We start from the raw sequence: 12,501 nt of genomic DNA, 5'->3' as shown, positions 1-12,501 counted from the left end.
TCTACAATCAGGATTCCTTGGGGACGTTGTGGCTTTGCTTCCATCACCGCTCTGTTGCACCCTCCTCTTGGTTTGCCCCAAGTGAGTGGGTTAAGCCAGCTGCTGTCCCCAACTGTACCATCAGGACCATCCTCTGTAGCACTGTCATCTAGGGAGAGGACTTGGCCTCCTGAGCTGAGGCCAGCCTGCAGTCATCTCTGGGAATGAGCTGCTCCGAGCAGGCGCATCCCCTCAAGGATTGGCACACAGGAACAAGGTCTACTCCCACTCTCCCTCTCGTGTGGAGATATAAACAATATCCTCCCCTTGGGTGGGTTAGTGCCTTGACCCCCAATTGCCATCGTTTTTCTTCCCCCACCCCTCCGTGGACCTTAAAGGCATATGAGGGGGGGCGAGGTGCCTTTCAGCACAGGTGCTATCTGCATATTTTTTTGATGACATGTGAATCGTTGAGTTTGGTCTGGCTTGTGTCAGAGGACCTGGTCTTCAGCCTGGAAATTGTGTGTGGTGTGCCTTTTTCCTGATGCTTGTTCTGCTGCTTAAACTGACCTCAGTGGACTCATGTTGTACTTGACCTTTTGTGCTCAAGTAGAATATTCTCCAACTCTTTCCACAAGATGAGGCGTTTCATCATTTCATCAGTTTTTAGGGATACACAGTATTCCACTGAGTGTATGTACCAGAGATTTGTAATCCATTTGTCTATTGATGGAAATTCAGGCCGTTTCCAATTTTTTGCAATTGTTAACTGTGCAGTGCTGCACATTGGAGAGCAGATGGGTGGACACATCTTTTGAGGACCCTCCCACCTGAGAGGCTCATCTTCTCACACAATTTCTGACAATGTTCTGAAGCTACTCATATGCTTTTTGTGGTAGTTACAGAATCTGTTGTCAATTTGATACTTAAGAGTGAAGGGGTGGAGTTTAGCCTGTCAATCAGGCTGCAACTTGACCTCATTTGGAGGCAGAAAGTTGATAAACAGCTAGTTGGAGGCAGGACACATGCTCACTCCCTGTGAGACATGCTTGCTGAAAGACACATGGAGCTACACTTGAGCCTGGAGCTGAAGGAGCCATGTGAAGACACCTGCCAGTGCTGAGATGCTTCTACCGGACGCTGGATCCACAAGACTTTCCGACCACTGGCCTGTGACCTTCCTGTATTTGGCGTCATTGCATGTGTTTTGTGAGTCTGAAGAGAACTTTATAGATTGGTATCAGACTTATGGGCTAATATCAGACTTATGGACTTGATCTGGACTGGGCAGGGATGTTTTCTCAATATTCAATTGCTCTCGTATACAAAGCTCTTTGCTGTATACATATGAGTGCCTATGAATTTGTTTCTCTAGTCTACCTGGGCCCACACAGTTTTCAATGACTGATTCTTCAGAAGTGACAGCCTATTCCTTCTTTGTGGTCTGTTCTAAGTTCAGAAGCTCTATTCAAACGTGTTTGCTTTGGGTGACCCTGCTGGTATTTGAAATACCAGTGGCATAGCTTCCAGCATCACAGCAACATGCAAGCCACCACCGGAGGATAAACTGACAGAGAAGTGGTGGGAGGGAGCGTTAGAGGTAAAATATCCCACACCAGAAGATGTTTTTTATTCTGCTACTTCCCTGATTGATGACGGGCTTAGATTTCTCGGCTGCACCGAATCCTCACTCTGTGTTTCAGATCATGCCCATGCCTTCTGGTTCCTGATCCTTTGAGTTGACTTGTTCTCTTCTTTCTAGTGTGTGTTCTCTTCTTTCCTGGTGTGCCGGCATTTCATGATAATGGACTTTGAGTTGTCAGTCTGCTTCACCTCCCTTGGTGATATTATTTATAAGATTGTTCTTCTCCTGGCTGAACTTTGGCCTTCTCCCTCCACTGCCCCGAACCTATCTCGTGAGACTGAGGCCTTCCTTAAAGGTCAGAGTGACCCTTGGCTCTCCAATCAGTCACATGTAAGAATGATGGACTGAAGAGGTTATTGGGGTCTTTGCGCTTGTCTAACTGTGGGCTGTTGTGGATAAACTGATGAGTGGTGAATGGGCCCTCCCAGATGTCTGTATCTGTAGGTCTCTTTTTGGTGGATCTGCTCGGTTTCTACAGAAAATCATTCTTTAGTCTCCCGCCTGGAGGTGGGAGGTATGCCCGACTGCGAGATGATCTGGAAGCTAGGTGAGGAAAGGGGTTTGGGGAAATGTTTACTTTTCAGTAACTGGACTTTTGTTTACTGTCTATGTTTTCAGTTCTGCAAATTACTTCTGTCTTCCGCAGAGTCTGACGTGCCACTTAAAGTAACCTAGTGTGTTCATCTCTGTTTTCCTGGTGGAGCAGGCAAGGTATAACAACTCCACTGCCTACCCAGGACGCAGCTCCCATTTATAGCGATGCCTTCCCTTTCCACAGCAACTTGCCTGCTTCTCATCCGGAACTCCCCAGAAGGTGTCAGGGCTTCAGCTGCCTCCACACGGCTGTGTGACTCACCACTCCCTCCTAGCTTCCTAGCTTCCAAAAATGTGTTGACATCTTTCATCTGCTGCCATCGCCTCTCCTCTCCTCATAGACCTGTGGGCTTATGTATTTTTTAAGACTCTTTTCCTGTTGTCTTCTATCGGGCTTTGGGAGGGAGCAGACCAAGATGCAGGAAAGACCTGTTACCATGTTTAACCAGAAGTTCTCCGGTGTCAGTTCTAGCATCGGAGTGCTTGACGGCAACAATTCCCAGGTCCAAGTCTGAAATAACTCTTGGTTTCTGTTAGCACACTTTTAATTTTATATTGGAATCTGTGCTGCTTTGGGAGGAAAAGGAGCAAAGCCCAAACATGCACAGTGCTTAATAATGTTAGCTAAGCATTCTTGCCCTTTAGAACAAGGACAAGACACCACCACGTCCCTCTGCTCTGGTCTACAAACAGAGGCTAGAAAAAGGTGAGCGGTACTTTGAAATATGGCTCTTGCCATGATACTTACAAGACCCACTCTGTCTTCTGCTCTTGAATAAAAGCAAGGGGAATGCTGAAATAGCATCTCCTTTGAATTAATCATGAGCCCCACCTCTTCTGCTATCCTGTGTTCACACATTACCGCTACTGTGTGGTATCTGCCGAGGGATCTTCTTTCATCTGCGGGCCACACAAAACCCTTCATTGGCAAGGCTCCACATGGCTCTCGATCAATGCAGGGGCATTTTAGCGGTGACTTCTCATTCCGCTCATAAACCCAAACCAACCCCATTGCTGTTGAGTTGGCTCCTGATCACGTAGGACAGGAGAAAGATGAGGCTGTTTGCCTCCATAAAATACATTTGTAGTCTTAGAAACCTTATATAAAGTTTCTACAAATCGGAATCAACTCGATGACAGTGGGGTTTGCTCTGTTTTGGGGTAAACTTTACAGTGTCTGACTGTCTCATCTCTCTCCCTCGGAGTGGGTTCAAACCACCAGTCTTTCAGCAGCTCGAGTGCTTAACCACTGCGCCACCATTTCTCTTATGTTGGTTAGCAGCAATCGAGTGGGCTCCAACCCGTAGTCACCCTGAATGAAGTGCCGCTTGGTTCTGTGTCGGCCCATCGTTGCAGCCACTGTGTCAATCCATCTTGTCAAGGGTCTTCCTCTTTTTCATCGAAGAGCAATGGTATATTGAGAAAAAAAGCCAGCCCAGTGCAGATCAAGTCCATAAGTCTGATATTAGCCCTTATGTCCAATACTGGTTACTCAATTCCTCTTCAGCTGCGGGAAGATCACAGGCCAGTGGATGACACTCTTGTGGATCCAATGGCAGTGGAAACAACACAGGGCTATCTGCACAGGTCTCTGCCACATGGCTCACTCAGATCTCCTCCACAGGAAGGTGAAGCAGAGCGACAGTGTGGCCCAGGGGGAAAGAGAGGAAGTTCCCAGAATCCTCCTGTGAAGGCCATGCCCCCAAGAAAGCACCACCCAGCTGTGACCTGATTGACAGGTTATACTCCACCCTTCACTCTTAATACCCTTAAGTTGATGCGATATGGTGTAACTACCATACCACGGTACTTTCAATATTCTTTGCTAGCACACAACTCAAACACATCGATTCTTCTTCAGTCTTCCTTGCTCAAGGTCCAACTTTCACAGGCAGGTGAGGCGGTAGGCAGTATCGATACCATGGCTTGAGTCAGGTGCACTTGGTCCTCTTGGGGAAGGAACTGATGTATGGATGTGCTCTGCCCTGCTGACATTTAAGGTGCAGACAGGCCAAGGAGGGAAGGTAGGGACAGGAGCCTGCTACGGGGAAAGGTGGCCCTTTGGGTGGGCCAGGAGAGGGCCAGTAGAAGTGATGTCTCACAAAGAGCTTTATGTAAACTGTCCCACAGACACCAGCTCGGCATCGACTGGATGGAAGTGAGCTTGGTGCAGACCCGGGGTCATCTAAGGCTTGTGAGCGGCAGAGTGACAAACATGAGCAAAACTGTGCTTTCAGAAAAGTCAGCGAAAGCTGTGGGGCAGAGGATTCAGGGCAAGGAGAGGCTGGAGTCTCCTAGGAAGCCGGGGGACAAAGTTGTTCTTAATCGTGACAGGCCACAGAGGAGCTTTTCAGAATTGCAGACCCCTCTCTTAACCTTAAGAGAGTTTGGCGTAGGTGGTCTGGGAAGGAGACCAGGAATCTGCATTCTCGCAACTTTGCCCAGACGCAGCACTGAGCTGGATGGCTGTGGTGACCGTCGACCAAGGGAACCGGACTGCAGCACGGGGCTGTGACTCTGGGTGGGCAGAGCAGGAAGCAGAGTAGAGGGCTTTTTCCAGGGGGGGCCGTGTGAAGAAGATCATTGAGTTGGAGCCGGGAGCTTGTGACAGGGAAACTCAAGGCTCCAGGGGTCCCAGGACTTGGGAGATGATGAGTCTGTGGGCATCTGGCTACTTTCTAAGTCCAGTCATGGAGTGCATCGAGAGGGGGAAGGGAGACGAGGTAGACCCCTCAGGTCTCTCTCTCTCTCACACACACACACAAACACACACACACACACACACACACACTCGGAGGAGGCAGGAGGTTTGGTGGCTCAGAGATGGGCCACTGGAATCCAGCAACCCTGGGGTACAGTCCTGCCTTTGTGACTCTTGGGGGTGCCCCCTGCACTGTAAGAGCCCAAACCTCCTCACAGGTGGAAAACGAGCTGCCCCATAATGAGGTGACACTCCTCGTGGCTATAGGAAGACAGTGGGTTCAAAGGCTGGGCGCGGGACCTGGGCCAGGGCAGGTGTGCCCGAAAGGGTTGTCGCGACAAGAGTCATCGTGCTACAAAGATGCCTTCTCCCCCGGGAAGCCAGAAAGCCATGAGTCCTTCATTCAGAGAAGAGTCCATCCGCAGGCAAGCCCGCAGCTCTCCCGCGCGCGCAGCCTTCTGTGGGTGTGCGCTTGGGGCCAACTCTGCCTTTTCCGTCTAGGACTCCAAGGAAGGTCCCTTGCTGCCGAGTTTAATTGGAGAGGCGCACAGAGACCCGAGATTATAATTATGACGCCTTAAATGTCAAGATCGTCAAATGTCTGCCATTGCCCTCGCTGTCACCCCGAGCAGCTCCAGGAACAGAAAGCCTGCAGCCCCCCAGCGCGCTCCCCGAGTCTCTCAGCCAGGCCCCACCTGGGAAATCGGAGTGACAGGGACGTGCAGGCGGCAGGAAGACGCGCCCGCCCCTTTGAGCCAAGGAGTCTGTGATGAGCTCAGAGGAGGTGAGTTGATGATCTGCTATTTATAGCCCACCCAGAGGCTCTGGCCGCCAGCTCGGAGAGAGGCTGGCTGAAATGCTGCCTCCGCCGAGCTGCTGGCCAGCGCATGCACACACGCCAGACTGGTGATTCACGCGCAGATGCCCCGTGCCCTCAGCCCCACCCGCCTTTCAGGAGCTGCTAGCCTGCTGCCTTGTACTCCCATTGGAGCCCACCGTGAGGACAGGGGGGTCGGCTCCTACAAGGGGCCCACCCCGCCCAGAGGCCTCACCTGGCTCGGCCCTCTGTCTCCAGAGGCAACACCGGCACAGCGCACACGGCTTCCTGACGACACTTGTGCTGAACCTGCAAAAATGTGGCTTTTTCATTCCACAGCCCAGCACCTGTCACCTGAAACCACTGTTGCTTATTCTCCTGGAAAAAAATCTTGGTTTCCCGGCCAAAGTCCACGTGGAAGCCCCAGCTCCACTCACCTTGTTGAACGGTGCTCTGGATGTCAAGGGTCAAGGGTCACAGGCACAGGCACAAACCCAGGGAGCTCTGAAGGCAGGTGGCCTGGGTTCTGGATTCCCTCCCCACACTGCCTCTCTGAGGCTGCTTTCTGATTGGCTACATGGGCACAGAAACGAAAGTGCCTGATGGTGACAATTCAAGGATGGAATGGATGCAGGGCCATCAGCACCATGCCAGGCACAAGCAGCCTCCAGAGCCCGTAGCTTCAGCTGCCTTGGGGTGGCTCTCACTGTTCTGCACTGGCCCTACACTGGTACCTCAGCTGTGTGCGCCCATATGGACCAACACTCCTTATAAAGGTGGTGCCCAAGGTCCTCCAGAGAGACCCTTTGCCCATCAGGAGCATACCTGGTCCCAGGCTGCCCTCCCCCCTGTCTAGCTCTCAGGTATTGGGGTGGGACCTTTCCTGGGTGTGTTAGGCAGGTTCCCTAGAGAAACGAAACCAGGAAACTTATGATTTTATATGTATATTGGTTTATACTGCAAGAAGAAAGAATATAACAGCTAATTAGTCCACACAGCAGTACAGTATAGAGGGCTCAATTCAACTCCCTGTGGAGCAGTTAATATACTAGAAATCTTTCAACTCATGTGGGCAGCCGGGGCCAAGGTCAAGGAAGCAGACAGTGGAGTCTTCCCTCAGGCAAAGCAGACAAAATCTTCCTGCAGGCAACAGACAGCAGGGTGGGTCAGCAACAGTCAGTAGTTCGGGAGTTTAGTGAAGCAAGCTCGAATGGGATATCAAACTCAAGCTGGCGATAGGATCCACCAGCCTCAAGCTCAAGCAGTGCACGTACCAGCAGTGTGGTGAAACCGGTCTCAAAGGAGCCTCAGCTCTAGTGATAGGATCTACGAGTTGGCTTGGTCCACAGGTAGTGTAGCACACAGGTTGAGGCAGAGAACTAGCTAAAACAGCAGCAAGCTTGTCTGATCACCAGGGAGCAAGAGAGATATGGGATGCCAGCCATCTTCATTTATCTCTGTTGCCGCCCAATCAAGCTGTGACCTGATCTAACTCTGCCTACAAGTTCCTATTGGCCTAGTTGGCACAATAAACCTAACTATCACACTGAGGTTGGCCATTCTAACACCTCTGAGCCCTGAAGTGACCCCAGGGGACATTCATAAGCACCATTCAGAGGAAACCTTCACCTGAGGGGCCCAGGGGCTCACTTGAGGTCTACAGTCAACAGGCTGCCCACCAAGAGGGGGCCTGGACCATTGGCAGGATGGGCCAACCCACTCACCAGCTGGACCTGCAGCAGAAACTGCTGATTCACAGGGGCTCGGGAGGCCTTGGCTGCTTGCACATTCTCTCATCTCCAGCTGTCGGCCAGAGCATAATTGTAGCTGTCACTTTGGCAGCGAGGTGCTGTGACGTGTTCTAAGACAACTGTCTCTGCTTCCCAGCAGTAAGCTTAGGGATGGAGAGAGCTGCTTTGGAAAGTTAATAGTCGTGCAACGTTCATCCAGGTGCTGCCCCCAGGGTGGGGTGTGCAAGGCCCTACCGTAGGGCCAACAGCGTGCACAGGTGATGCCTGCCTGTGCATCAAGAGCAGTGCAATTCAATGGCAGCAATTCATCAGTGAGGGGCTACCCCTGAATGGAGGTGTCTTTGGCCGTGCTACGGAAACCAGCCTTTAGATTCATGCACAAGTCAGACTCCTAATGTGTGTGTGGGGGTGGTGGTGAATGAAGGAATAAATAGTGGGGTACTTGGTATAAGTAGATGGTTCCAACAGTATTTCTGGGCCCCAGATGAGAAGTAAGTGGTTTAAAGGTTAGGCTATGCAGCTTGGACTTAATCCTGCATGCCGTGGGGAGCCACTGAAGGACTTTAGGGGGAGAGTGATGTGGACAGATGGCACTGAGGGGGCTGGGCTCAAGTACAGTGAACCCTCGTTTATCTCGGTTAATCGGTTCTAGACCCTACCGTGATAAATGAAATTCCGCGAAGTAGGATTCATTATTTGTAAATCAAATATTTTCATAGTTAGAGCATAGAGGACATGAAAAAACACCCTTTAGTCACCATTACACTCGTATTATCCAATTTATTAAACGAAAAAGGGAAAATGCAGTAAAACATTTTGGACATTACTATTATCATTTATTATTTATTATATTATGAAGTACAACGGATGGAGTGAACGGAAGACTCATTCAAGTCAAAATGGCATGCAACCTCCACGATTTTCTTGCCATCTTTGATCATATCCAAAAGTTTTACCTTTTCCTGGATGGTGAGCATCTTCCTCTGGCGCTTATTTTTATTGTCAGAAGGCTTAGAAGAAGAAGCTCGTTTAGGAGCCATCATAGGGCTTAGATAAAATTTCTTAAAAATCGCAAACAATTACAGTACACTGTACAAAAGCAAAAATGCATCTGATACGTAGCTCCGATACGTAGCGATGCAGACAGAAGTGTGTAGAGTATGAGCCAATCAGTGGCAGTAATGACAGAGCATGCGCTGTTACGCAAAAACCGCGATAGAGTGAAGCCGCGGAAGTCGAAGCGCGAAGTGGCGAGGGTTCACTGTATTCCCAAAGAATAACTCTATGGGTAAGGCTCTTGCTTCCTTCAACAGTTGATGAGAAGTGGCTTGATGCTAGGACAGCAGTCTCAGCCCCTGGAAGCAGACGTGGCTCCAAGCTGGGTAGGCCCTGTGAGAAGGGCCAGCCTTAGGCAGGATAAGTGAGGGAGAAATGGGGCTCATGCCTTCCTTCTTCCTCCTTGCCAGGAGTTCATTAGTGACATACCTGGGGGCGGATGTGCCAAATGCAGGGACCACACATGCTTCTACCAAAAGTAGTGGACAGGGATGGGGCTGGGGATGGTTTGGGGGCTGTGAAATAGGTCCACTGCCTGAGGGGAGTTCCCCTCTAACTAAGAAAGCAGCAGACCCAAATATTCACGCTTGGCAGAGGGAGGACTCCCTAGAAGGAGGCTCTATGCTCCTGTACTGAGACTGGTGTCCAGGGATGTGAGTAGCCTGGCTATCCTGCAGCATGCGTTGGGAAGTGGATTGTAGCAGATGCAGTCAGGTTAACATTTACTGCCCTATCGTTTGATCTCCCTTATGATCCATTTAAATTTGTTCTTGTTTTTAATATTTTCTGCTTTCTTTTTGATGGAGGCCTTTATCTGTTTTGCTTTGTTATTGTTGTTAGTTTTTTGCTTGCTTTTGTTTTAATGTCTTTTTGTATATAAAATCCATGATTAGTAAATCTATAGGATGACTGGTTCCTTGGGGGTACAGCAGGGGGATTGGGGGGCAGGGGGGGGCTAATAACAATGAGTACAAGACTGATAAAGTGCTCTAAAATTGATTGTGGTTATGTCTGTACAAGTCTCCTGATGTGACTGAAATATATATCTATTTGTGTGACTGAACTATTGAATTGTATGATATGTGAATTATATGCAAATAAAAGTGTTGGGTCGGGGTGGGGGGTGCAGAGAAAGACTGGTCAGTGGGATTGGTGTAGGTTTGGGCGTTGTAAATGTTAAGTACTCCTAGCTGAAAGGTTAGCAGTTTGAACCCACCCAGAGGCTTCTCAGGCAATCTACTTCCCCCAAATCCCTCTGGAGCAGTTGATGCCTGGCCTCAGAATTAGCATGACTGCAATTGAGGCCAAGAGAGATTGGTGAGTGGAGATTGAGAGAGATAAGCGGATGATCCACCTGAAAGCACAAAAGTCAGAGCCTATCTGGACCATCATGCAAGTCAGGAGGAAGCAGGCATTCATTGACCAAAATTTTGTGTACCTTTCTCCGTCGTGCATTATTATGCAAGTCGTGGTTTGGCAGTGATTCTCTCCTTTCAGCTGCAAGCTGCAAGCCAGGGAGGGCAGGATGCTTCTCAAGCTGTGGGGTGGAGGGAAGGGGAGGTTCACCCTTCTCCATTGAGAGCTCTCTGCTCTGCCCTAACGGAGCCTGGGAGGGGGGAGGGCTGGATGAGGGAGGCGGCAGAGCCCCTTCACCTGAGCAGCTCCTGACACAAAGTGGATGGAAAAGGGACCCGGAACCTTTTGGTGTTTGGGTGGATCTGGAACCTTATTACCTTTCCTGAGGGTAGGTAACGGGTTGTGTAACTGATAGATAGGAAGATTAGGGGTAAGCAGGGTGGTCTTCACCGAATGCTTACGCTAAACAAAAATTAGCCGGCCATGCCACAACAGAGGGGTTGAAAAAGAAATCAGGCACACATTAGACACCTAGCAGGGCACGGACACTGGGCACCAGCGACATCACGTCACATGGGTGCCTGAACTCAGCCACTAAGAATGGCCAATGCCTTCAACCCCCTCAAGGAGGGTAGGAGGGATAAAAAGCTGGGGCCAAGGGTAGTCGCCCTCTTGTTCCTCGCTCTGGGTCGGGTCCTCCTCCCACGTGGGTCTGTGCGCTCCCCTGAAGTGGCCATCTTCAGTCGTGAACTCTGTCACCCTTTCCAGAGAGAGCGTGCACTCTCTGAGACTGTATTACCCAAAACGTCCCTTGACCTCATCAAAGTTATTTGGATTTATAAAAGTGCTTCTGCTGAATGAATTCTTTCAGCGCTAGGAAGCAGGAGCCAAGGAACCCACCCGAGATACAGAACATAACCCCCTCTGGCTGCTACAGCTGGTGAGGGGCAATATGCCAAGCTCTAGTTTCCTCCGTTTCATATGCTTTCTCTTTCAAAATGTTTAACACTTAACAATCACCTGTGTCTGGTTGTTAAAAAACTTGTGGCAGGATATAGTACATAGTCCCCAAAAGTCCCAAACAGCCACACATACAGCTTAATAAGTAATTATGCAGTGAATACCATTTTTATCTAGTAAAGTATTTTTAAAAGAAAACAGTTATCCACTTTCCCTAGACAACTTCCATGAAAATTCTTTCAAAATAAATAAACCTGTGGATTGCTGAAAATTAAAAGAATACAAAATGATACGAAATACAAAGTGAATGCCTATACCTTCACATGCCCCTACCCCCACAGGAAACTACTGACAATTTCTTTTTTTTTTATAGTTTTATTGGCACATCATCCACATATCATACAATTCAATAGTTCAATCATATCACAAAGAATTATACAATCGTTACCACAATCAATTTTAGAACATTTTATTCTTTTTTTAATGGTTAAATCACCTTTAGAATGAGTTGTGTAATCACAATCAGTTTTAGTGCTCCCTCCCCTCCCACACACATTATCTGTTCCCCAAATCCCCTCACCCTCCCTTTCTCCCACCCCCAACCCCCACCTCCCCTATCAACCCTTGCATCAGTTGTCATCTCTCTGCATCTACTCCTGTTGTGCTTCACAACAGGGAAACCCAACAGGAACAATAGAAACCAAAATCAAAACAAAGTGGTAAGGATAAAATAATAATAATATAACGATAAAAATACAAATAATGAGTAAGAAAGAAAAGACCACCATCACTATTTTAAAAGCCAGGGAAGAAATTTTGTCAGGGGACGAGCAAGAAGTACTTCCACCTAGAACAAATTCAGGTTGGGTCAAGAGGGAGATCAAGTTTGACCCAGCATAGTCAAGATGACAATGATCTCGATCTGAGAGTAAAGCTATCCGAGACCCTTGCCTGTGACTAGAGGGTCTTCAAGACCCTTGCCTGTGGCTAGAGGGTATCAGCCAGAGGCTTAATCTGACTAGCTACTCTGCATTTGGATTTTGGGGTCCCATTGTCCTCCATAGCCTTCTACCAATTGGGTGCTTATAATTTAGCTCTGATATTTTTCCCTTCGTCATATTTGAATTTTGTTATTGTCATCTTTGGCTCAAGCAAGCTGGTGTGCTTCTTCCGTGTGGACTTAGGTGACTCTTCACTTAGACGGCTGGTTGTTGGCCTTTAGGAACCCAGACACTATTCCGATGATAGCCAGACACCATCTTCAGTGATCATTTCCTGAAGGTGAGTATCAAGCAAGGCCACGTTGTCAGAACTAACTGTTCTTGAATTGGGGCTGGAGTTAAGTAGGAGCCCAGACTAACAATTTCTTGTGTGTCTTTCTGATTTTTCTATTTGCATCTGTAATGTTTCTTTTCTTTTTAAATAATATTCTATTATGCTTTTGGTAAGCGTTTATACAACAGCTTAGGTTCCCAGTAGATGGTTTCTGCACACATTATTCAGTGACATTGGTTATATTCTCACATTGCAAGAACATCCTCAATATTGCCAGTCTGGTTGTTCCATTTCCCTTCATCTAGTTTCCCTGCCCTTTATGCTCTCTGTTTCACTTTAAAGTAATTGTTGACCATTTGGTGTCAGA

The 12,501-nt window shown here is 48.6% G+C and overlaps 1 pseudogene; it reads left to right on the top strand.

Annotated features, from left to right (window-relative positions):
* The first annotated feature begins 10,499 nt into the window (after nucleotides 1–10,499).
* LOC101664069 overlaps nucleotides 10,500–12,501 on the top strand; it is a 104,843-nt pseudogene continuing 102,841 nt past the window's right edge.

The sequence above is a fragment of the Echinops telfairi genome, unplaced genomic scaffold (assembly GCF_000313985.2).
Source record: "Echinops telfairi isolate 266 unplaced genomic scaffold, ASM31398v2 ScPeMD7_7469;HRSCAF=8507_1, whole genome shotgun sequence".
In the NCBI taxonomy this organism is placed as follows: domain Eukaryota; kingdom Metazoa; phylum Chordata; class Mammalia; order Afrosoricida; family Tenrecidae; genus Echinops; species Echinops telfairi.
This window is presented reverse-complemented; position numbering and strand designations above follow the sequence as displayed.